This window comes from Corvus moneduloides, chromosome 5 (genome assembly GCF_009650955.1).
Source record: "Corvus moneduloides isolate bCorMon1 chromosome 5, bCorMon1.pri, whole genome shotgun sequence".
In the NCBI taxonomy this organism is placed as follows: Eukaryota; Metazoa; Chordata; class Aves; order Passeriformes; family Corvidae; genus Corvus; species Corvus moneduloides.
The window spans coordinates 71,612,110-71,634,843 of NC_045480.1; positions in this window are offsets into that span (position 1 = coordinate 71,612,110).

Consider the following 22,734-nt stretch of genomic DNA (forward strand, 5'->3'; position numbering starts at 1 on the left):
TTTTCTTTCTGATTGTTATTCCTATGTCATCTTTAACATCAGGGGGTTTTGTGGATTTATCAAAGAAAGGAAATGACACACCCTCAGTTTTTTATACAGCCTTGCTTGTTTATTTGCCCCTGTGTAAAATCAATAGTCCTTCTATGCTGCTTATGCCAGATACATATAGGATGCTTGCTGCTAGAGCTCTTTTGCTCCTTTTTTTTTCTCTATCCCCTTTTTAAAACTTAAAGTCATTCTCAATAAAAACAGCTCTGCTTATCAAATTACATTTTGGGTTTGTAGCACAGTGTTCTGGGTGGTAAAAAGGAGGCAAGATTGACTGGTCTGATTATTTTCCATATAAATAAGTATTATATTGCTGGTTGTTTTTTACTCTTGTTGTTCTGTTAGAGTCCAGACTAGCTGTCATGTATCTCAGTGAAGATAATCCCTTTCAAAGTACAGCAACAGACTTCACAAATTAGCTTTGAGAGTCCTCTACACGTTTCTGGGATTGGCAAACACTTTTACAAATAAAAGAACGCTCTTGCTATATTTTCTCTTCTTTTTATGTCCTTTGGGCATCTGCCCAGCATTCCACTTCATACCTTAAAATAAAAATACTAAAATGCACACGATTCTATCCCACAACAACTTTTGTTCATTGCACAGAAAGAATGAAACTTCAGCCTTTATTGTTGTGCTTCTGGTACTGACATGAATACATGAATGTGTTCCAAGGTTTTTAGGGGTCATTCTGTGACCTGTGATACTCAGTCGGCTGTGGAGCAGATGTTCACCCAGACCTTCAGGCTTAACCATCTCATCACCTCCTGATGATGTAAAAATCCTCCTCTCCTACCTAGGATATTCTGATTTTATTAAATAACCATACAAGTCAACTCACATGGTATCCATTATTCTTATTAACTTCAAACCCTCTTCTTTCTTCATTAGCTGGGTTGTTTTAATTCATACCTCAATCTTGTCACTTCATTTATTAAGTCCTCCATCACCTGCACACCACGTTCTGTTCCTGCGCAAACATCACAGCCATCTTGCAAGCAGTCCAGGTCTGACAGTGATCTTTCAAAAGACATCATTAATATTGCTTAGTTATTTATTCACCACTCAGAAAGGTGCCACCCTGGATATGAGGAAGCTTCAAAACTATCCCAATTATATTCTTCCTTTTAAGCACAGGGTCTCACCTGAATGTACTACCTCAGCCTGCATTAGTAGAGGTGTTGAGCGTGAGTGGAAAATGGAAGGTTTAGATGGAATTAGAGATTTTCGATGGCAGAAGTGTCTTGGATATTCTAAACTGATGTCTTGCTTAATTTAGTAAAAATGTTGTCCAGTGGTTCCTGCCCTACTGCTTTCTACGGGGTGAGGAAGTGAGCAGTCATCCACTGCTGGATTTTAAATGCTTATGGTATACTTTTACATCTAGCACTTAAATTCCATTTTCTCTTATTTCTGTTTTTTGTATGTATGAGATGTAAGGCCATTTCTTCAGGTGCAGATAAATGCAGGAAGCAGGTGTTCTAAAAGTAGAAAAGCATTAGATGTGACTTCACATGTTTAATACCAACTGCATAACAGCAGGGAGTTATGCTGCAGGGTGATAGGGATCTGTGCAAACCAAGGGTGCTTTGCAGAAAAACTATGTGAATATTTGTCTTCTTGAAGGAAATGAAATTGAGTTTCAGTTTGTCTATCTTTCAAGGTGGTATTGCGCTGGGTTTGGAGTTTTTTGTCTTGTTGCGAACAGGGTAAAATGAAATATGATTAATTAATCATAAAATTTTTGTCCAGAACCTTGCATATTAATATAATAGAATGAACTAAATTCAGGAGGAAGCTGTGAAGTTGTAGTGAATTTTCCTCCACCTCCATCTGAATGGCTTGGACTGACATCTAGATAGGAATCTTTGCTGCATCCCAGCTTGGAGAATTTCTTGGTGTCTTTCCCACAGAATGTGACACACATTGAAACAATCCCTGTGTATTTCTGGTACTTCCAGGTCCGTTGAGGTTTTTTCGTACTAACACTCATCTACACTACCTTGAGGCAAATATGCAAAGCAGGACTTTGAAATGTAGACATTAGGAACAGTTCAGTTAGGTAAAAATTGCTCATGGGAGCAATTGAGTAGACTGGGAAATTCATCCATTAATAGTAAAAAAAAACTTTGAAGGAACAAAAACTGAGAACCACCATGACATTTTTCTAACCCGTGACAAATCTAATAATTGCTTCAGCAAAAAGTTACTTTGAACGTATCTCCAAATGAACAGAAAGAGTTCTATATAGAAGATTAAACTGGAAGAGTAGGCACACAGTTAGGGCAAGGCTGCATTGCCCAGCCCGAATTAATTAGCCCAGAGCGCTTCCTGGGGAGGCTCTTCCTGAGTGTTTGCAGCTGGGGCAGGACCTTCAGGGACTCATTCCCAGGTCCTGTGGCTTCTAAAGCAAAATACTCAAGACACCTGATCTGACACATATTTAAATCAAGGAGGAGGTTTCCATATGAAGCATATCAAATCCCATCTGATTTATATTAAATGCTTTTTTGGCATGCTTTCTCATTTTATCCAAAAGCCGTTTCTGGGTGATGGCCAGACAGGAAAGCAGGTTCTGTAGAACACTGATTAAAGATGAGGGCATCAGGCAGAGGCTTCACCTTGGGCAAATGCATTCAAGCGCAATTCTGAATAAATCAGTTTCGGGGGCAATGGGGAAAAGAAAGCTTCATGTACAGAGGTCCTGTATCAGCTGCAAGACATCCTTAAACTACACAGACCCTTATTCATGGTTAGGGCAAAATAACTCTGAGGTTTAATATACCATTACTGCTACCACATGACCTTAAAACATATGTATGGTCTGGTGGAGTCAATGACACTCTGCTGCTCGTCTCTCTGCATCCTCAGCATGGCAGGGTTTGTATATAAAAGAAGTGAGGGAGTGCACCGATACCAAATTCTGTCACGTGGTAGCAATGTTATTAGGGGTGAAAGCCATCAGAGGCTGCAAGGACTGGCACAAGAAGTAAGGCTTTCCGTGACTGAGGCTTTCCTAGGGTCTTTGTTTCTCCTCCTTTATAGCTGCAGGACGTAGATCATAAAACACTTTAGGAGCTGGCTATCTAAATTTTGGAGCTGTGCAAAACCAGAGTTTCTTTCAGGGGAACTTTTAGAAATTTTGAAGTCTGGTCCTACTGTGGAGTGGAACAAAATGCTAGCATTTCAGAATTCCTTATGAAGAAAAAATGTTTGGTGTTTTAAACACAAAATCGCTTCATTTTTGCTGTGACGTGTTTAACTACTGTTCTGCGTTCTCCTGAAACAAAAGAAGATAAAATGCATTCTCACAGATTTGACTTCAATAGATTAGCATATTCAGGTAAAACATGCTTCCAGTGCTGTTTTTCCAACAAGCTGTACAAACTGACATTTCCTTTTCAGATGGTTTCACCCTCCCAGATGACGTTACGTGTATCTAAGCATGAATGAACTTTTATACATCACAACACTTTTCTTGTCATGGGCTTGGGGCACAGGTTTCCCAGGGGGAGGTCAGAGTCAGTTTTCCCTGGTGAAGGCCTGGCAAGTTTGCAAAGCTGGGTTTTCCAAAGAGGTCAGAACCTCATCCCAGAGGGAGGCTGGTCATCCTACAGGGTGTCAGACCAAAGAGCCGTGGAAAGACTGCAGTGGCCTTGGACCACATGTGTGAAAGTGTGACATCTGTGTCTGCATTTCTTGATGGGGTTCCAGGCCAGTTCTGACCGGCCTTTGTGTGAATTCCAGCCCAAGGCACCCAGCAGCAGAGGGGCTGATTTGGCTCCCAGCCTTTTCTTTCTCTGATTCTTGCACAGAGCAATGTGTATCTTTGGCTCTGGTCTCTGTTCCCCTTAGACCAGGCATTGGCCAGCTGGAAGCACAAGGAGAAACTATAATAGAACTCAACTAGCAGGATTTTATGTTGTTATTAAACAGCTGTCCAAATACCATGTCAGAGTTGCTTAGAAGAATTCTTTCTCCCAGGTTTTAATGTACATTTCTCAAGCAAGATGATAATCTCACATCTTTATTTAAGGCCAGATTTATTTTGAAATAGTTTAATTCTTTATACTTAAGAAGGATTTGCATGGCTGTAAATGGCAAGTGAATTTGGGTCATTGTGTGGCTTGTGATGCTTTGTTTGGTAAATATTGGCACAGAATTGCTAATTCCTGTTAAAAATTTACTTCATATCACTGCAAAATGTTAATTGTCCTTTACAATGGGTTTTTTTGACAAGTGTTTTCTCAAGCATTTGTACAATTCCAGTTTTGTATTGGTGTGCTGTAAAAGAAAAAAGTTCACGGTTTTGCATTTGATCAAGTTATTGATTAAAAATTCCCTATCTATTTTCCCTCTTGGAAGACGCAAAAAAAAGAACAGTAGGTCAGACTGTAGTCACAGCTTGGGTGTATTAAGCATAACATTAAGCATAACTTCACCTTTTCAACTTCTTTCTAAAAAATACTGAAGAAATTAGGGACCGATGCCAAAAATAGACGAGCAGAAAATCCGTACCAGGACAGGTGGATTAATTGTAAACGGTAAGCTGGGCTTAAAAGTCCCTAGTCAAACGAATTGTACTTAGAGTTTCACACACGTAGTTACCTTTAAACAGGGAAGCTAAAAGCAGGAATGTGAAATTCCAAATGGTGAAGAATAGTGCCAAAACTTTACCCACTAGTTACCCACAGATCTGCATCAGTGACTCCTCCTCAGTCTGAACTTCCCCCCTTCTCTGATTATTTGTCATTGCCACTATCAGAGAAAATGAAAGAGAGAAGTGCAGTCTGGCAGGGAGGCATTTGGATTTTTTGCCACCTGGACTAAGTCTCTCTTCTGACTATAATAATCTATTTTTGTTCCAAGAAGGGAGTGGTCACAAAACAGAGAAAAGGCCAAAACCACCACAGATGGACACAGGAACCCAAGGGTAGCTGGGGTTACAAATACACATGTAGTTCTCAGAGATATCCTTAACAGGAGCTGGCTAGGTTGGTTACCCTCCAAAAGTTGCACCCAGAATGAAATCTGTGGGTATCAGAGCTGGTTTTCTCTTCTCAGTATGCTGAATTTTGCCAGATAGGTTTCACCTTGGTGACTGCTTGGAAAGCAAACAAATAAATATCCCCCATTAGGAATGGGCAATCTGGCATAAACGTTTAGTGTTGTGATGTGTGGCAGCCGCTAAAATTAGCTGCACAGCTTGGGGAAAGTAGACTTCTAGAGCAAAATCTTTTTTAAACTAAAAGGAAAATCTAACATGTATTTTTAGCGGGTAGAGAAGCACTTTCTGCAAGGTCTGCTCTTCCCCACTTTGCTATTCTGTGTGTATTTTTGTCAAGTTTTTATACTTCGGTGTTTGCCAGGAGTAGAAACATTATCTAGAGTCTGTGCTAGTATAAATAATTGAGTTCTATGAACTGCTGCCTTTTACACCCACAGAGAATCTGGTCCATTTTTTGAAGATACATATGGGCACATTAAAGTGACTAATCTCTAAAGAATGTTCTGTACAGCCGTTGCCCACCCTTCCACTGCTGGGCTGCACATTTGCACTTTTAAGCCTGGCTTCCAGTTTATTTTTGGAATAATAAATAAATAAACTGAATGTGCAAATTCATTCTATCTTCCTGCCCTATTCCAGCTGCAAAGATTTTGCTTTTTGCTTACCCCTTTTTGAGTTATGATTTAATTGTTGGGATTTTTTTTTTAAATGCATATCCTTTTGGCTATCCGGTTCCCAGCTGCAAATTCCCAACATTATATTCAGCATTTTCACCATATGTTTAAAATAAAGAGCCATCCTTTCCCACCCCTTTGGAGAACAGATCACTCCCTACTCCACCAATAAGACAGTGGGGAAGGACTTGCTAGATTTCGCCAGGCACGGAGGGGAAAAGGCAGCGCTCACAAAGATTCTCCTGTTTCTTCCCTCCAGCAGTCCTTCCTCATTGCAGCTGAGCATGGTAGGGAGCTATTCCCACAGGGCCCTGCTTTCAACAGAGTCAAAATTTACATTCTGCTAGCCCCTCTCCTTCCCACATGTGCACACAGAACGGAGATTATTTTATCTCTTGAATCTTGCAATACAGACATTAGCAACTTGTCTGAACAAGTACAAAGAGGACATTTCTTGGCATGAAGTGCTTTTCCATGTTGAAAAAGTGAAAAATCACTGCATTTACTTACAGCTTCCCTCTCCCTTCAGCATATGGACACTAGTCAAAGAGCTGGAGTCAAAAATCCCATTTTGAAGGTACTGAGAGCGCTGAGGGATGGCTGATGTCAGTGGGAGAGGTGGTTAATGGCTGCCTGGTAAGCAAAGACTCCCATGTCGAGGGTGGCCAAACGGCTGGCTCTGCTCCCACCCTCACTGGTCAGAGCTCCACCAGCTCTGTGTTTTGTACTCCTGAGAGCCACCGGATAGCAGGACTTCAGGAGTCACGGATGACAGTGGCCCCAGGCACCCAAACCTTCCTCTTGCAGAATCCTTGGCCAGGATGGTCAGCCAGATCACAATCTATCCATGGGCCGCAAAGCTTCAGCAGCCCCTTTGATTTACTTTCTGCTATTCCCAGGAATTTAGATTATCTGGTCAGCGCCATGCCTTGCATGGGAACTCCTCCCTTAGCAGAAGAGCCTCAGGCTGGCCCCTGGCATATGCAGCAAATTTGTGATGATCTGCGGAGTCCTGGTTTTGCATGCCAAAATCACAGGATCTTTGCATCCCACAAGCATTGCAGCAGGCACCTCAGGCTTTTAGGCACTGTGTGCTTAATGCTTTTGCAGCCCTTGATTAAGTGAAATAAATTTCATCCTTCACCTTTGAAAAGATCTATCCCACTTTTCTTTCAGAATGTGTCCGTTGGCTGCCGACGAATTCCAGACGTAGCAACTCTGATCCTGAATCAGAGACGCCCCTGCTGAATTGCTGTCAAGAGCCACCTGCAGCACTTGCTGTCTTGACATTTCTTGCACTCTTGGCAAACTTTGTTTCTTTCCCAGCTGCAGCTAGGACGATGAAAAAGAATTCTTTGTGTCCATGCCGAAATCCGTAACTCTGGAGCAGAACCAACTATTCCCCAGGGTTCCAGACTAGTGACACATTGCATGAACTGTCACAGTTGCGATCCACAGAGATATTTCATTTAAAATTGGATTGTTGTCAAAGGTTCTCTTGGAAAGGGCCACACGCCTTTGGAAGTCCCTTCCCAGTGCTGGGCAACAGCTGGCCAGGTTTATGGACTGTCTATCGATTTTTTTATTCCTCAGGTACAGCTTGTGAAGAGCAGAGATGAGCTGAGATTCTGGGAACACTTTTAAAAGTACAGAGGTTTCAACTACACTTGGGGCAAGGCTGTAGGTGACTCACTGGCAGTGTCTGTGTGAGGCAGATTTTCAGGAGCTTGTCAAAGGTATCTGTAAGGGGGAACAGGCTTTATTTGCAGCTATAAAGAAATAATGGACTTATCAGCAGGATGCCAGTATATTTACTTCACAGTAAGTAATATCTGGAAAAAGCTAATCTTCACATGCCATAAAGCAGGAAAGAGCTATAGCTTATTTATAACACACACTCTTCTGCAGAGCTAAAAGATCTATTATTGAAATAGCATTTCCTAGGTTTTGTGAAATGAGGGCTTAAAAATTATTTCAGCAAGTAAAAATGCTTAAGGCAGTCTTTCTGTAGCAGGAACAATTCTTCCAAGTCTTTGTGGTTATATCAAGGGGTCATCCGGACCAAGAATTAGTACCTCATAAAATAGTAATTAACAACAAAAGGAGGGCAGATGTGGATTGTTTTGAGCAAAGATACCTGTTACACCTCTCCAACCTCTCTGCCGTCTCAAATTATGACAGAGCAAATTCAGCCGTGGTGTAAAATCAGTGATTTCCATGAGGCTGAATTAGGATTTGAAGTGAGGAGAGTAGAAGTGATCCATTGCTCTTTCTCAGCTAAAAGAAACTGAGAAGTGATATTTATATCAAAAATATGGCAATAGTTTTCTGGGTTTCAAATGTATTTACTTAACAACTGTAATTCCTAAAGCTCTTCATCCAGTCTGATGTTTTTCTAGGGAACAGTATGCTATTCCTCTTCTCCTGTTAAACAGGATACACCAATTAGGGTCCACAGCATGGTAAAGCAGGGAAAATTCACTATGAATTGAGAATCTGGCCCAAAGTGTGCTGAAGAGATCTAAGGGTGTCCCAGACAGCTAGGATACTGCAGTAGGAATGTGTAGTTAGGTGGAAAGGTGTAACTGCATCTTTACAGCCAAATATAAAGTTGTCTGAGTCAGTCAGCTCCTCTGGAAGAGTTAACCAGCCACATGTGGTTCTGGTGAGAACACAGATGTTGCCTCTATAATCTGTAATCTATATGTGGGGTGTTTTTCTGAAAGTAATGCAGCAGCAAAATGTGGAAAAAATAACATAACATTGCCTTCTGCTTTTCCGTAAGTCCTCCAAAGAATATACGTCACCACCAGTTGAAGGTTGTCTGAAGTATGACACCTTGCCTTGGAGTTTCATGTCTTTATAAAGAAATGCAAGGACTTCAGTGTTTGGTCACTGTCGTGCTAAAACCCTGGGTAGCAATTCTGTTCCTCATTATTAGGCATGCACTTGACAAAAAGGACAGTACATAAAGGGTTGGCTGGCAGGAATGAGATTTGCTTTCCCTTGAAGCTCTAGAAAAAGGGAAAAAATTTCACTTTTGGTGAAATAAATGACGGTTCCCCCTTCACTTCATCGTCCCTCAGATTACCCCATGCCTTGATAAGATCTGCTGAAGCTGGATTCTTTTCATCTCTGTGCTGTGGGTGTGTTGTCTTGGCGAGTTCTGTCTTGCAAAGGGCAGGGCCCTGCTGTCTAAGTAACCTGGTGAAATATCCGAGGGTATCGCAGAGGAGAGCGCAAGTCAGTGTGTAAAAGCACATTAGCAGAGACCATTAACGCTCCTCAGGTAGTGGCTGTGTGTTATTAAAGGTGAGCGGTACGCTGACCCCTGAGCACCACAGAGAGCTGGTACTCTGGAAACTGTTCAGTCTTCTTTGTGGGCCTGTTCCTGTAACCTACAGTATAAAGGTCTTTGCATTGCAGTGGAAGAAAATTGCATTTATATAATGAAAAAGAGAGCACACAGTACATTCTGAGTCACCAGAGGGTAGTTTGGTGGCTACGGGGGTACATGTGAACCTTGTGAGATACTTAGTTTGCAAACTTTAAATTCTACTAAGGTGCTCAAGTTTTCTGCCAGTGTCATTTACTTCTTTTTTAATTGAAATAATCAGAGAATAAATCACTTTCCTAATTTCCCAAAAACCCAGCTAAAGCGATACTTTGCAGCATGCATGGTTAGTAAAAAGATTTGGGTTATCTGAAAGCAGGACAAGACAGTTTGAAAGCCAGGGAGCAGTCCCAAGAAAATAGCAGCCTTTTGACTCCTGCCAGGGACTCCATCCATCAACAGTGTCAAAACGGATAAAAATAGCACATCTTTCCATTAAAGTTCTGCACGGAGGACGTAAACCAAGGGAACAGGAACCGTGTCAGGATCTGAGGCCGCTCTGGCCGCTGGAGGGCTCCTGGATTTTCCTGGCTGCTTGGAGGCCGGGCAGGTCTCAGTGCTGCTGGCTCGGAGGAGGCTCTCACTGAGCTGGCGGGGATGCTGACACTGTCTCCTGTCCTGAGAACAAGCAGCCAGGAAAATAGACTTCAGCCCAGTCGTGTTAACACTTCCTCTACCTGCACTCCAAAATCCGCTTTTCAGTCCTGAAGTGTTCTGTTCTGCTTTCTTCAACTAGATAGAGTTCCTTTTACTGAACAGAGAACTTAAACATCCGCAACTGCTCTGCTCCCACCTTGCTGTCAGGATTGCTCAGCCAGCCTGGGAAAAGGCATCTGGTTTGGGAACCCTTTGTCGTCATATAAACAGTCAGCCCTGAGTGCATTTTTTCATTCTTTACCAACAAAGATTAGAATTGCTTCCTTGTCTCTACAATGAATAATTAATGTATGAAGGGATTAGCAGAGTGACGTTTAAATTCAGTGTTTTGGAAACGGGATATGAAGTGAAACGCTGGGAACAGAGGCTTTTCAAGAACTTTTGGCTGTCCCCTGCCCTTCCCAGTTAGGACACTTGACATAAAGAGTCCTTGTGTGTGACACTGCCAGGAGCAGATCTGCGCAGACACAGCAAAAGAGCAGAGCTGTGCGGCAGGAATTCTTGGGGCTGCTTTTCCAGTGCCCCACACACAATGCCTGGGAAACTCCAGTGGTACTAATGTTTCGTTAAAAGTCCTTTTCTGGCACATCTTTTAAGGAAAAGGGTCAGGAACCGAACTGCAGTCTCTGAGCAGAGACACGGCAGGTATGTGGCTAATGAGATTCTAGCTGTATACATATAATTAAAAAGAAAAGCGCACAGAGGGTATTACGGCAGCCTCAGAAGAGCTTTAGTGATGGGAACTACTGAATATTGAAATAACATGCATTTCCTAAATCTGGTTGAGACAGATTTCTATGGTTTCAAATTTGCATTACTTGCCCCTAGAAGCTCCAGCTCAGGGTCAGCTCTGTCACACGGTACAGAGAATGACAACAGAAATACATTTACAGGGAATTTCACTGTCCAGTTAGGAGGTAATTAAATATGAAGTTGAGTATGAAGAACCAATAAGACAACACTGACTGCACAGAGAAACAATATGACACAGGTCCATTAGAAACTCCATTACCACAGGCTGTCTAAATGAACCTGCACAGGTTTTCACTTGCTGCTTTTACCTAGTCCTTACAGAATCTGCTAATTGAGGTCTGCATTGACTGGGTGCTTGTGTATAATTAAGGTTTTCATTTGAACTCTACGTCTTCTTGTGGCTTTCTTGCTCACATTTTGCAAAGGGCTTGTCATGTCGAATTTGTCAGCAGTTTCCCAAAAAGCTGAGGGAAGAATGCAATGTGTTCTGCAATTTATGTCCTTTCTCAACTGTAATCACGAAGATTATTCTAACAGAGTCTTCCTCTGCTGAAGCTGTTCTGTTAAAGGATGACTGTACATGCTCTCTGTAGTCTCTCATCCCTCAGGATGTCATTATTCTTAATGTTATAAATATCAGGATAATGACTCAATGGTCTATTAGGCTTTCTTAAACGTTCTAAAGCACAGTGTGGTCAGAAACTGCTTTGAACTTACCACTTCACTGATTTTTTAAAACATATCAAAGCTGAGTTTGACTATTAAATGCATCATAGAAGCACCAGAGATGCAGCTGATGAAAATCACAAGATCTAAGTTTACATGGAGATTTCACTCTTTTTCCTTGTGGACAGCAAAATGGCAGGCTCAGAGAGCATCTCCTGACGGAGGAAGCAGGCCAACATCTTCATTGCTTTCCTGCCCAAGTTCATTTTCCAGAATAGACACTGATTTCTTGTTGCTCATATGTTCATTTCATCTGGTTTCGAGATTATCCAAATTCTAAACAGACATCTTTGTGTAGTAACACAAAAGAACTTGATTCTGCAAGGAGAGGATCTTCGGGCAAATGTGTAGAAGGACCTGTGCACCTGAAATCTGTCCAATTTTGGACACCAAATCCTAAAATACTTCTGCTTTTCTGCTACAACGCTCTAAGAAAACCCGAATCTTGAACTGGTATTTTGTATATAAATATTCACCTTGAAAACAGGTCTGTAAAAGGCCCCCTCTTTACAGCAAACTATTTCTGCTTCATTTCTGTGTGAGTCCTTAGCCCTGTTGCAATATGTAATAAAGGGTTTAGCATAAAATTCAAGAATCCAGTTCGGATTTGGAATGAAAGAACATACTCAGAAAGACCATTGAAAACAGGTACTTCCAGCTCCTTTTAAAGAGACACTCTGCAGTGGGGACTGGTAAAGGTTTCTCCTTGAAAACTTAGTCCAACAATGAAGGAACAGGCTGAGATAAAGTGACTCAGACAATTAAGCGTATCTGGTATTTCAGTGAAAGGGAAAAACCCCTGCATAAAAAATGGTAAATGTAAAAGGATTTGCATCCTAAAGACCTTTCGATGATCCTGGGGATGTGTGTTTAGTAAGGGCTGCAGCAGGAATAGCAGAGTTTGGGCAAAGAGTGGTTAAAACTACGCGTTCCCACAAGCTGATTCTGTAACGCTGAGAAATCACTTAGCTCTTCTTGGATTTTTTTCTCTTGTCAGTGATGTGTGCATGGGGAAAAGGAAAAAGCATTTTAAGCCTTAATTCATAAATATTAGTCAAGCACTTTCCGTTCCCTGAACTGTTGAAGTTGTAATTATAAAAGAATAATATTTGAGGACTTCTTCTTTTCCAGTGCTAACCAACAGGTTTCGGTTTGGGCCTGAGACTTCCATGGTGGAAAGTGGGAATGCGAAGCAGCTCAGAACTGAGGTGCAGAGCTAAATGCTGAGAACATTTGGAAGAGATTAATGTTGTGTTATTAATGCTGTCCAGGCTAGAAAGTGATGGGAACGGCTGGGGGTGACTCAGCAGTGGGTGGTGCCTTGGATTTCCAGGAGTAGTGTCACCTGTTCAGCTTGCAGCCACTACATCTCACCAGGAATTTTTTTGGTTTCCATCAACACCCCCCAAATGCTGAAACTCCACATGTCATTGCTGATGGACATAAGGATATTTAATGTGAACTCTGTGACTTTACCTGTTTGGCAGAGGAACCACTTTAACTATTGAGGAGGTGTCAGTAGAAAATTGTGAGACGTTTATTTGAGCCTCTACCATAAGAGTGTTTCCTGAGCCACAGTTCAGGGTCTACCCTGGTGAGAGGGAAATGGAGTTTGCCTGCTGGAAATAAATTAATGGAATGTCTATGAAACAGGAGAATTCCTCCTGTTATACTTCTCCCATTCCAGTCCTCCTCTTGCTGGGGGTCATTTATTATTGCTGCCATGCTTTATTGAAGAGGGTATTTCACAGAGGGAAATGTTTAATGAAATAAAAAAACTCAAGTAGGAGAGTGCAGTGTTGCAATATTTATACTGAATATGAAGTGAATGGACTATAATAAGTGTAAATAATAAAAGAAAATTATATAATTCCTGAGAGAAACACTCTAAACAGTAAAATGTTAAACATGTAGCTCTGTGGTATAAAGGAATGTGCCATGAAATCAGAGAATCACAAGGCTGGAAGCAACTTCAAGAGATTATTTAGTCCATTCCCCTTCCCCCACAACAGTGTGCCAAATGTATTTGTCATTCCTGACACAGCTGTCGGGCTTTTTCTTAATTTTCCAGTGGTGATGTTCCAAAACATCCTGAACCAATCTTGCTGTTGCAGGGCATTTTATAATATGAAGATTTTCATAAATCTTCCTTGATCCAATTCAATCCTTTTTTCCTTGTCTTATCCAACATATACATGAAGAAAGACAATCAGTCTCTTCCATTTCACAGCACTTACTTCTATTAGGTGGGCAGGAATGCACTAACATTTGCATAATCCTAATCCAACATTTATTATTTCCTTTGGGCCATGTCTTCCAGACCTGTTAGGATTTCTGCTGATTTCCTTTGAACTTTATCCAATTGTTACAAGTTTTTGCTGAAACACAGCATCCAAGCTGATCATAATATTTTACTGCAGCTTTAATCAGTGTTAACTTGAAAGATATTTTAATGTATCTCACGAACACTGTGGTACTATGATTAATTCAAGGATAACTTGAGCTCTCCTTGTGATCCCAGGTCTCATTGCTCCACAAGTAAATTGAATTGATGTGGCATGATTTCTTCCTCACAAATTCATGCTAGCATTTTATTCCTCTCTTTTTCTCAGACACAGTCCCCTCCTTATCCATTCGGAGATTTGGGGTTCTTTTCCCTAACAAAGTATACCATTCATTTTTGTTTGGAAGTTCTGTTTGTTTCGCCTTTTTATTTAGTCCTGTATTAAATAGCACTGCTGTTTATTTGCATCAGTGTAGGGGAAAAAGAAAATGCAGACCTCTGCATGTACCCTGACAAAAATGCTTTTAAATGTAAAACAGAGAATGACAGAATTAAGTCTGATATGATGCAGAAGCTTTTTAAAGGAGACCTTACTTCTGTGCAGTGGGAATTAAAAATGAGTGGAATCTCACATACACAAGAGCCTCGTGGCCCACAGGACTGGCACATCAATCCCCAAGAACAGTTTTCCTCCCGTTGCCCACTTTGGAAGGGCAACCTCCACACCGAAATCAGAGATGGCATGGTCGAGATCTAGCAGCCCTTTTTCGGACTGTTATTAGTGCCTTTTTTCTCCTTACTCTACATTGGCTTAAATCATTTTTACTTCTTTTGTTCTGTGGCCCTTGTGTTTTGTTTGCTTGTGTTTGGCAGAACTCTCACAGCATCCTGATTCCCTGGAGCATGCCTTTGGCATTCACATGTGCTGCTGTTGGCTGATCTGACTTCAGGCTTTAGAGCAATGGGGGGGTTTTCTTCATGGAAAAGATAACATGAAATGTTTGTCATCAGATCTCTAAAATCTGTGTAGTTTGCTGTGTTATGCTCATGAAAAGATTTGAAGAAGGTATTTTTCAAATATACCAGTTCATTTGTGGGGGTAACAGGCATAAGAGCATGGCTCCCTGAGCTCCTCGAGAGGAGAAACACCAGATCAAATGGCTTTTCAGAGAGGGATTGTGTCGTGCCAGCAATGTGAGCTTGGTTTGGGAAGTATAAAACCTTGTTGTACAACCTCTGTAATCACACAGAAACTGTCACTTGTTTGTGTGCTGATTCCTCTTGCCAGGTAGGCAGTTCCTCCTCAGCCCCGAGTGACAGAACATCCTGTTCTCTCTGTTCCAGCGGCACAGTACCCACATGCTCGTTTGCATTCCTAGATATTCATTATCATTTACAACACAAGACAGTTTTCTGCACAGATAGCTTTCATCAATACAAACAAAAAAGAGCTGGAGTTGTCAAAATTCATCCTTTTGGCAGCTTCCCACACTTATGCCAAAAGAGAGTAAGGATTGAAAATGCATGAAGGTGATAATAATAATAATGAGAAATCAGAACTTTCTGAAATATTTATCATTCTTATGAGGAACCAAAAACAAGATAAGTAAGTTGATATATTCTGAATAACTTCTTGGTGACTTCAAGCAAAAAAAAAAGAGAATGTAAAGAGTTGTCACAAAAATCTAACAATGACAGGTACAACGAGTCTGTACTAGAGAACAATTTGAGAAAATCTGGGGGTATTTTTCCTACATATGCACAGTCTTCAGAAAGCATTATCATCTTTTCTTTACCCTTGATCCAGGCTGCTGCCTTGGGCGAGTTATTTGAGCTCTCCGTAACCAGACTGCCAGCCTGGCTAGAGATGGTAGCACAGGAGCAAAATGTTGGCCGTTCTGCGGCCTTCTCAACCTGACCACGGATGGAGCCACCCCTGGGAGCCAGGTGCTGTTCACAATGGAAACTGCAGCCAGTGCCACAGCTTACTCTGTTCTTTCTCTCACCTGCTTGCAATGACCTGTACTTTTACAGCCAGGGACTTTCCCACTGGGGTTGCTAAACCACCACAGGTTTGCTTATCCAAAAAGCACATACATGCTTCCCAGGGTGTGGATTTAATGCGTGCAACTACCATTATTAAAATCTTTTTGTGTGTTTCGTCATGCTGTGCTGGGCTGGCATGGTGAATGCAGCCACAGCTTGCTCTCTGCCCTGCTAATTTCCTGGGTAGATCAGGAGTCAGGCTTCCCCAGGAGAAACATAGAGCTGGGAGGTTTTGCTCACAAAAGCTGATCAGCAATTTCCAGGGAGCGAGAAGAGAGGTCACTACAGAACTTCTATTCTTTTACTGACTGAGTTGGAACAGTCAGTTCAAATGAGCAAAGGCAACAGGTAAACATTCAGAAATAGTTTTATTCACAGAAGTGGTTGTTCCATAGCAGATTTTTTGACTTGCAAGCAATGACAACATTGTCTTGCATGTGGAGAAGAGTGGAAAAAGTGTCCCTCTTTATCCTCTAGCTCCTTGGCATCTCTGAGCCCTTGCTAAGCCTGTCCCATTGTAACCTGGGCACTCAAACTGGACAGCACACATTAGATATGGTGCCAGCCATATGTATCTGCGTGTGCATCCTGCCTTCCGGGGGATCTGCAGAGGTGTGCTGGAATAGAAAAGAGCCTGGAAGACACTTTGTCCCGAAGAGCAGAGTACCTAACCAGTGTTTTTCCCCTCTAAGTGAATCTTCCCTTCCCTCCAAAGAAACTGCAGCATCTGAAGGGCTGCCTCTGTTTAGTCCACAGATTGCTGTGCTCCAAGGATGAGTCAGGTAATCCCTTTATAAAATCTGTAAATTATTTGGTCATGTTCTGCCAAGCCCCATCTGGGTAGAGGGTTGGCCTTTTCTATCTTCGTATTTTAAAACCTCTGCCTAAGCTGCCAAGGATACTTTGCTGCAACATAAATATTTACAGTACTATCAAGAATATTCCCTGTTTCCCCCCCTCATTTGTCTCAACTCCGCAAACACACTGTGTTTGCACAGTGTGCCTGGCCACAGCGATGTGCCTTGAGCACTCCACTCGCTCCAGCTTTGCTTTAACTCTGGCTTTTAATTAGAAAGATTCTCCTAGGAGGTATCTTGTCTGCTGTAACTACTAATCACAAATACTGCAAAAAAACCCTAGGCTTGAAAGAGAATTTTTCTTTTATTATTATCTATTTAGTTTGTTGTTCTACCTAGCATGCATACTAATATTTTTCACAGTTGGATAACATAAGAAGTAGAAGCAATTTGACCTGATAGTTCTCAAATGAAACACTCTTCTAACATACTCAGTGGCCCCGAGCTCTCCCTTTCCTTGTAAACAGTCCCTTTATCTCCCAGATAATGAGGTCTCACCCAATGGTGCCAGAATTGCACCGTAAGTGGCTTTATAGAACAGAATTCTGTGGAAAAGAAATCCATCTGGGTAGAAGAACTTGGTACCTTTATAGGCACTCAATCATTTTCTCCCTTAGGGATTGCTTTCTTGATTGGATTTTATAGGTTTTAGCAGCTTTTAAATCTGTTGATGCAGTCTTCTGTCTTGCAGAGATGCTAATGAAACCTGGTTCCAATAAACAAATACAATGGCAAGAAAGAGCTTCCAACTCAACTACTCAGGCAGGGTAATTGTTCGTGGAAGTGCAGGATGCAAAGTAGGGGTTATGGGGCAGGGACAGCCACCACACTAAGCAACGTCCTCAGTGATGGTTTGGGAGCAAATGCTGAGCCATGGCTGATAGAATGGGACAATGATATAGACTCTGGAATGGGAAATAATGGTAGGACAGGGAGGTTGTACGGTGCCATCTGGAACTTTGGGAAGCTGGAGCTGTGTATATAAAATACGATTTAATGCAGCCACATACAATGCTGCTCATCTATCAGTGAGAAACATAACTCATTGTAATGTCTACAAAATATCCTAAATTTTTTTGAAAAGTAGTAGGTAGAACACTGGAACTGATTTTACCTTGCAGCTATCACCATATTTTTATTTACATTTAATTTCAGTTGGGTTGTACATAAACTCTGTGAGGAGCTACGTGTGTCCTGCTCCATGTCTGGTAATTCCTAAAACACCTCAGACACAAGAGAATTTAAAACGGTTGTGTCCAATTTTTTTTGCTGCAAGACTGGAGTCTGTAAGCTTGAGTCCTCACAGTAGAGTGGTGCTGAAATAAAATCTACTTTTTTACAAGTTTCATACCTAGGAACACAAGATGCACATTGTTTATGCAGAAACACAGTACACAAATTACAAGTTGGTGAAGATCTATTGTGGAATGATTGATAGGACTTCAGTTAAAGATTTTTAATGACTTACTGTTGTACATCAGGCAGTAATGAGTGGGTAGTGTAGGACCCAGGCCTAATTAATTAGCAGAAAATCATAAGCCATGAATATATGCTTAGAATTAACTGAGTAAAAAAGAAATGTTCTTTGGTATTTGGTGGTTTAGAGTTTAGTAATGAGATTGTAAATTTGAAATCAATTTTCTGTAATTTATTATCTGAACCAGATGAAGTCACTAAAGAACATGAGTGCTTCCAGTAGTTTTCAGAAAGGAGCTGGATAGCCCATAATAGAAAATGTCTGATTCTATGTGCTATTCCTGCTATCAAACAGACTGAGAACAACAGCTTCATATAGTAGATCACACATTTTAGTGGTGCTGCTGTTCAAAAAAAGGAGAAGCATGAGGATTGGGCTTCTCTCACAGCTCTCTGCGTCACCCGGCCCCAACGTGTGCCTTAGGTTCTGCGTCCCTAAAACTGGGACAGCACTGTCTATATTTTTAAGATTCCCCACAAAAGACAAGCGGATGAATTCACCTCACGCCGCCGCTGGGACTGGGAGCCCAGGAATGTGCCGACTCTTCCCAGCGGTCACAGACCTGGCACAGAACAGCAAAGGTGGGAAAGGGCTGGGAAGGGAACCCAGAAGCTCCACAGTACTTCAGCCACATGTGGGCAGCCACAACCATTAACTTCCTGCCAGTGGTTTGCCAATTTCCTTCATTCTGATGTGCACAGACCAACCTCCCCAGTGCCTTAGCTAAGGTTTCCTCTTCTGCCTGCCACAGGTTCCTTCCAGCCTTAACAGCCATTTCTTCCCTGTGAGGGTGGTGAGGCTCTGGCACAGGCTGCCCAGGGAAGCTGCGGCTGCCCCATCCCTGGAACAGTTCCAGGCCAGGTTGGACAGGGCTTGAGGCAACCCGGGATAGTGGAAGGTGTCCCTGTCCATGGCAGGGGTGGGACTGGATGAGCTTCTAGGTCCCTTCCAACCCCATAACATTTTATGATGAACTATTCTAATGTCTATTTTCATTATAAATAAAAAAGGACAAATACCAGCTGGTTTTAGCAGACATACACACGTTAGATTTCCCCACAGTGTTTTTACCTGCATTTCTGGTGCAGAAATTCCCAGAACTGGCTCACTCCCAGGGTGTCTTTCTCTGTACCATCTACGCCACAGGACCACCTATCCGAGGCTGTACTGGACTCAGATGGGAGAGCATTCGAGACCATTTTCTGGCACTGGAAATTTCTCCTGATACCACATATTCTGTCATCTGAAGTTAAAGAATGGTCTTACGTTAAGATCTTTCTCTTTTAATGTCACTGTCCTTACAAGGTCTCACAAAACTTTGCAATCTCCCTTTTTTTTTCCCACACCGTTTGTCTCGTACTGCTTCATTTTTCTCTCCCTGCCACCATTCAACAAACACACGGTGGTTTTTCTTCCTGCTGCCTCACAGTGCATTCTGAGGAATATAAGATGCTGCTGCTTGCCAGTGGTAATAAAGAAAAAGCTGGTTAATATCAGTAGTATAGGGATGTTTTTAACTAAATGCTGGCTCAGAAAAGAAAGCAAAAACTTCCTAGTGAAATGTCCTTTCTATAGAAATACCCAAGCTAGATTATGTCTTAAATGTCTGCCTTTTAATAATAATAATAATAACTCAGTTGCTTGAGTCATGAACTGGAAAATAGCTAGGGTTGTAAGGAGCATGATTTCATCCAAGTTCCATGATATGAACAACATCTCAGCAAAAAAACATCTTATTTAAAAATATGAGCAAGGGTATACTGAGAAGAGCAGAGAAAATCCTTTGAGAAAGGTTTCATAAATATTCATTACAATAAAGCCAGAAATTTGTTCATTGTTCATTGCTTCTAGCAATGCCTTTCTCACAATTACTAACTTTTAGTTAAAATAAATGTCTGACTGCCAGACATTCGTGGGCAATAGGTAGACGTAATCAACTTATTTTTGTTTGATGATATATTTAAGAACAAGTACATAACAGGGATGATTGAAAGCAAAAAGGTATTCTTAAAAAATTTTATTAATATTTTTGGGTTTCAAAATCTTTCCAAAAGTTGCAGAAGTCTTAGTCTGAGTAACGGAATCAGAAACAGTATTATTTGGCACAAATTATTCAAGGAAATGCCACCTTTTGATAATCTTCTCACATAGTTCTACCTTGGACTTTACTCTGCTCATGAATAAATAGTTGGTAAAACAAGTTGGGATATATGGATCTGACATTTTTGTGCTTGAACTTACTCACTGGTCAGAGCAGGGCAGATACGGAGCGTGTCAAATTTTCTTATGCAAATGTTGAGATTGTAGCAAAATGCTTCTATCTCATCAATTCAGTATTTCAGCCAAAATCCCTGTCCTATGATTTTGATTCAAACATATTATTTATTCTCTTTAAAATCTCCCAGTGGTTTGGCCCAATTGCTCCAAATCCAAGCAAATCCAGTTTGATGAAGCAAAGTAAAAAAACTTAAGAACTTGTGAAAAGTGTGGTTTGCTTTTTTTTAACCGACTCACCGCTGTGACCATTCCAGAAACATTCCTGTCATTAAGGTCTGGCTCTGTCTCTCAAAGCACACCCCATTTCTGCCAGTGCAAGAATCTAACTGCCTGTGGATTTACTGTGTGGTGAGCATGCACTCTGATAATTAAATTATGTTTCTTTTCAAAGATAAAAACACTTCATGCATCTGACATAGCACCAAGCCCTTCTGCTAAAACGGAAATTAGCCACCAGCTTCAATTTTACCCTTGAGTCTTGCCACATATTTTGCTTTTCAGACCTGACAATATGTCTTGTGCTCAAATTACTCTATAAAAAAACTGGGACAGTTTCTTTTTGGTGCATCAGAATCAGGAAATGACTACAGAGTGATCATATTGCTGTAGAAATCTGTCTAGGTGCTCCATTTTGGCTGGGACTGCTGTGTGCTAGGGAACAATCCTTGGTCCCCCAGGACAGGAGAGGAGCCTAGATTCGTGAGGGAAGAATTCCAAATCAGTTGTTCAAATATGAGCTAAAGCAACATGTGATGTATCTGCTGAAGAAACAGCCTTTGCTTTTTGGTACCCTGAACTGGTGTGCCCTGGCCCACAGCGAATATCTAACACCGTTCCCTCTCCAGAATCCCTGCATATCCTGCTACTGAAATAAAGGAAAATACCTTTGCCTAAGCACAACTGTTCTGAACCTCTCACAGCAGGGAGGAGTAGGTACAGTAAATAAGTGTCAGAGTAAGTAGCTGTCTCTCTCTCTTATATAAATAAGTGGGATACTGGCGCCAGAGATGTTTTATTAAACTGGTCTGTAAGTCAGTTCACTTCTCTATGTGTAGTTTTCATGCTTGTGTATGGGTCAGTCTTCTCTGTTTCTAAGGCAGATTTGCTTCTGATTTCAGCTGAGCTTAACACTTTCTCAAATGGCTCTCCAGGAAGCAGGGGAGGTCCTGAGGCTCGGTCTGGATTGTCGGAGGCACACAGGCATTTCTCTGGGTGATTTCAACCGAGGCAGGAATTCTGTAGGTGGCTGCTGAGCTCATCTCACCGTTCATTGCTGCTGACAGGGAAATTCTCTTTCCTCACCACTGTGCAGCCTTCCTCTGTATCTGGCACTGTCACATTCATCCCATCTGATGTAGGAGAAGGTGGCAGTGTGAAAGCCGCCATCTGTGGTGGCAGAAGTTCTGACTGTCCCAGCCGTTTCAGAGACCTTCTCTAAATCTCTTCAAGTAGAAGAACATCTAAACACTTCAATTTGGCTTCATAGCAGTAACATAAACTCCTCTTTTCTTTCTTCTTCTCTCCTTTTTTAAGCAGAGGAAAAGCTTGGCTGAGCTTTCTGTTTGCTTCCCAACTGTCCACACTTTGCCCTCAGCTTTTTACCACCCAGACAAATGCAAATCCCCAAGAAGTTACACCCAGTTTGCTTTCTTCCCCTCCTTTTGTCTTTTAACAAAAACTCTGCTGGCTGCACAGTGGCAGAGCTCAGGTTTGAATAGAAGAGCCTCCACCCAGCTGGTGCCACAAGGGGAAGGGTGGTCTTGGACTCACTTGCAGGTTCACTGTAATTTTCAAAAGATCACACTGGGCTGACAGTCTGCTTCAACTCACAGCAGTTATTAATTCATTAGCCCCCTCATTTAATTACCGGGGTGCTTCTTGAATCTTCCAGAGCAGTTAAAAGCTTCCCTAATAATTTTCAAGACAGCATTTTTTGACTTGTGTTTTAAAGGATGTGGTTCTGCCATATCCTTGAGCCCAAATGAAATTCTCAGTTCACAAATGCAAGTGTAGTTCTTAGCGTGGATTTCTTACCAGAGGGTAGGAATAAAATCAGTTGTGATCAGGGTGCAAAGAATCATAAGGCTCTTGAGCTCAGGTTGCGTTCTTGGTCAGATTTGGTGACCGGAAGATTGAGTACAGAGGAGTCAGACACATCAAGCTCCAGGACCCTCAGAGGTTTCTGACACTTCCAAGGTGTGAGCCTCTTTCAGGACTGCTTTGAGAGGTCACTCAGCTCTGCAGCTTAACTTTCCATTGCCTTTTACACACTCCTGGTGCATACAAGCTCTTTCTTGCTCTACCCACTGTAGTGAAATGATTGTTTGCCCTGTGATACGGTTCCATGTAAGTTACCCCAAGCAATCTGTGTTCTTTTAGGCAGCTGCCATCCCTGGAGACCAAAAAGCTATCTTTATTCATGGAACAAAATCAATGTAATAACCATCACGGTCCTTCCTATTTACTTGCTTTACTACACTCCTGATTCACAGGGACTACCGAATATTGTTCCCAATTCCATTCCTTATCTAAC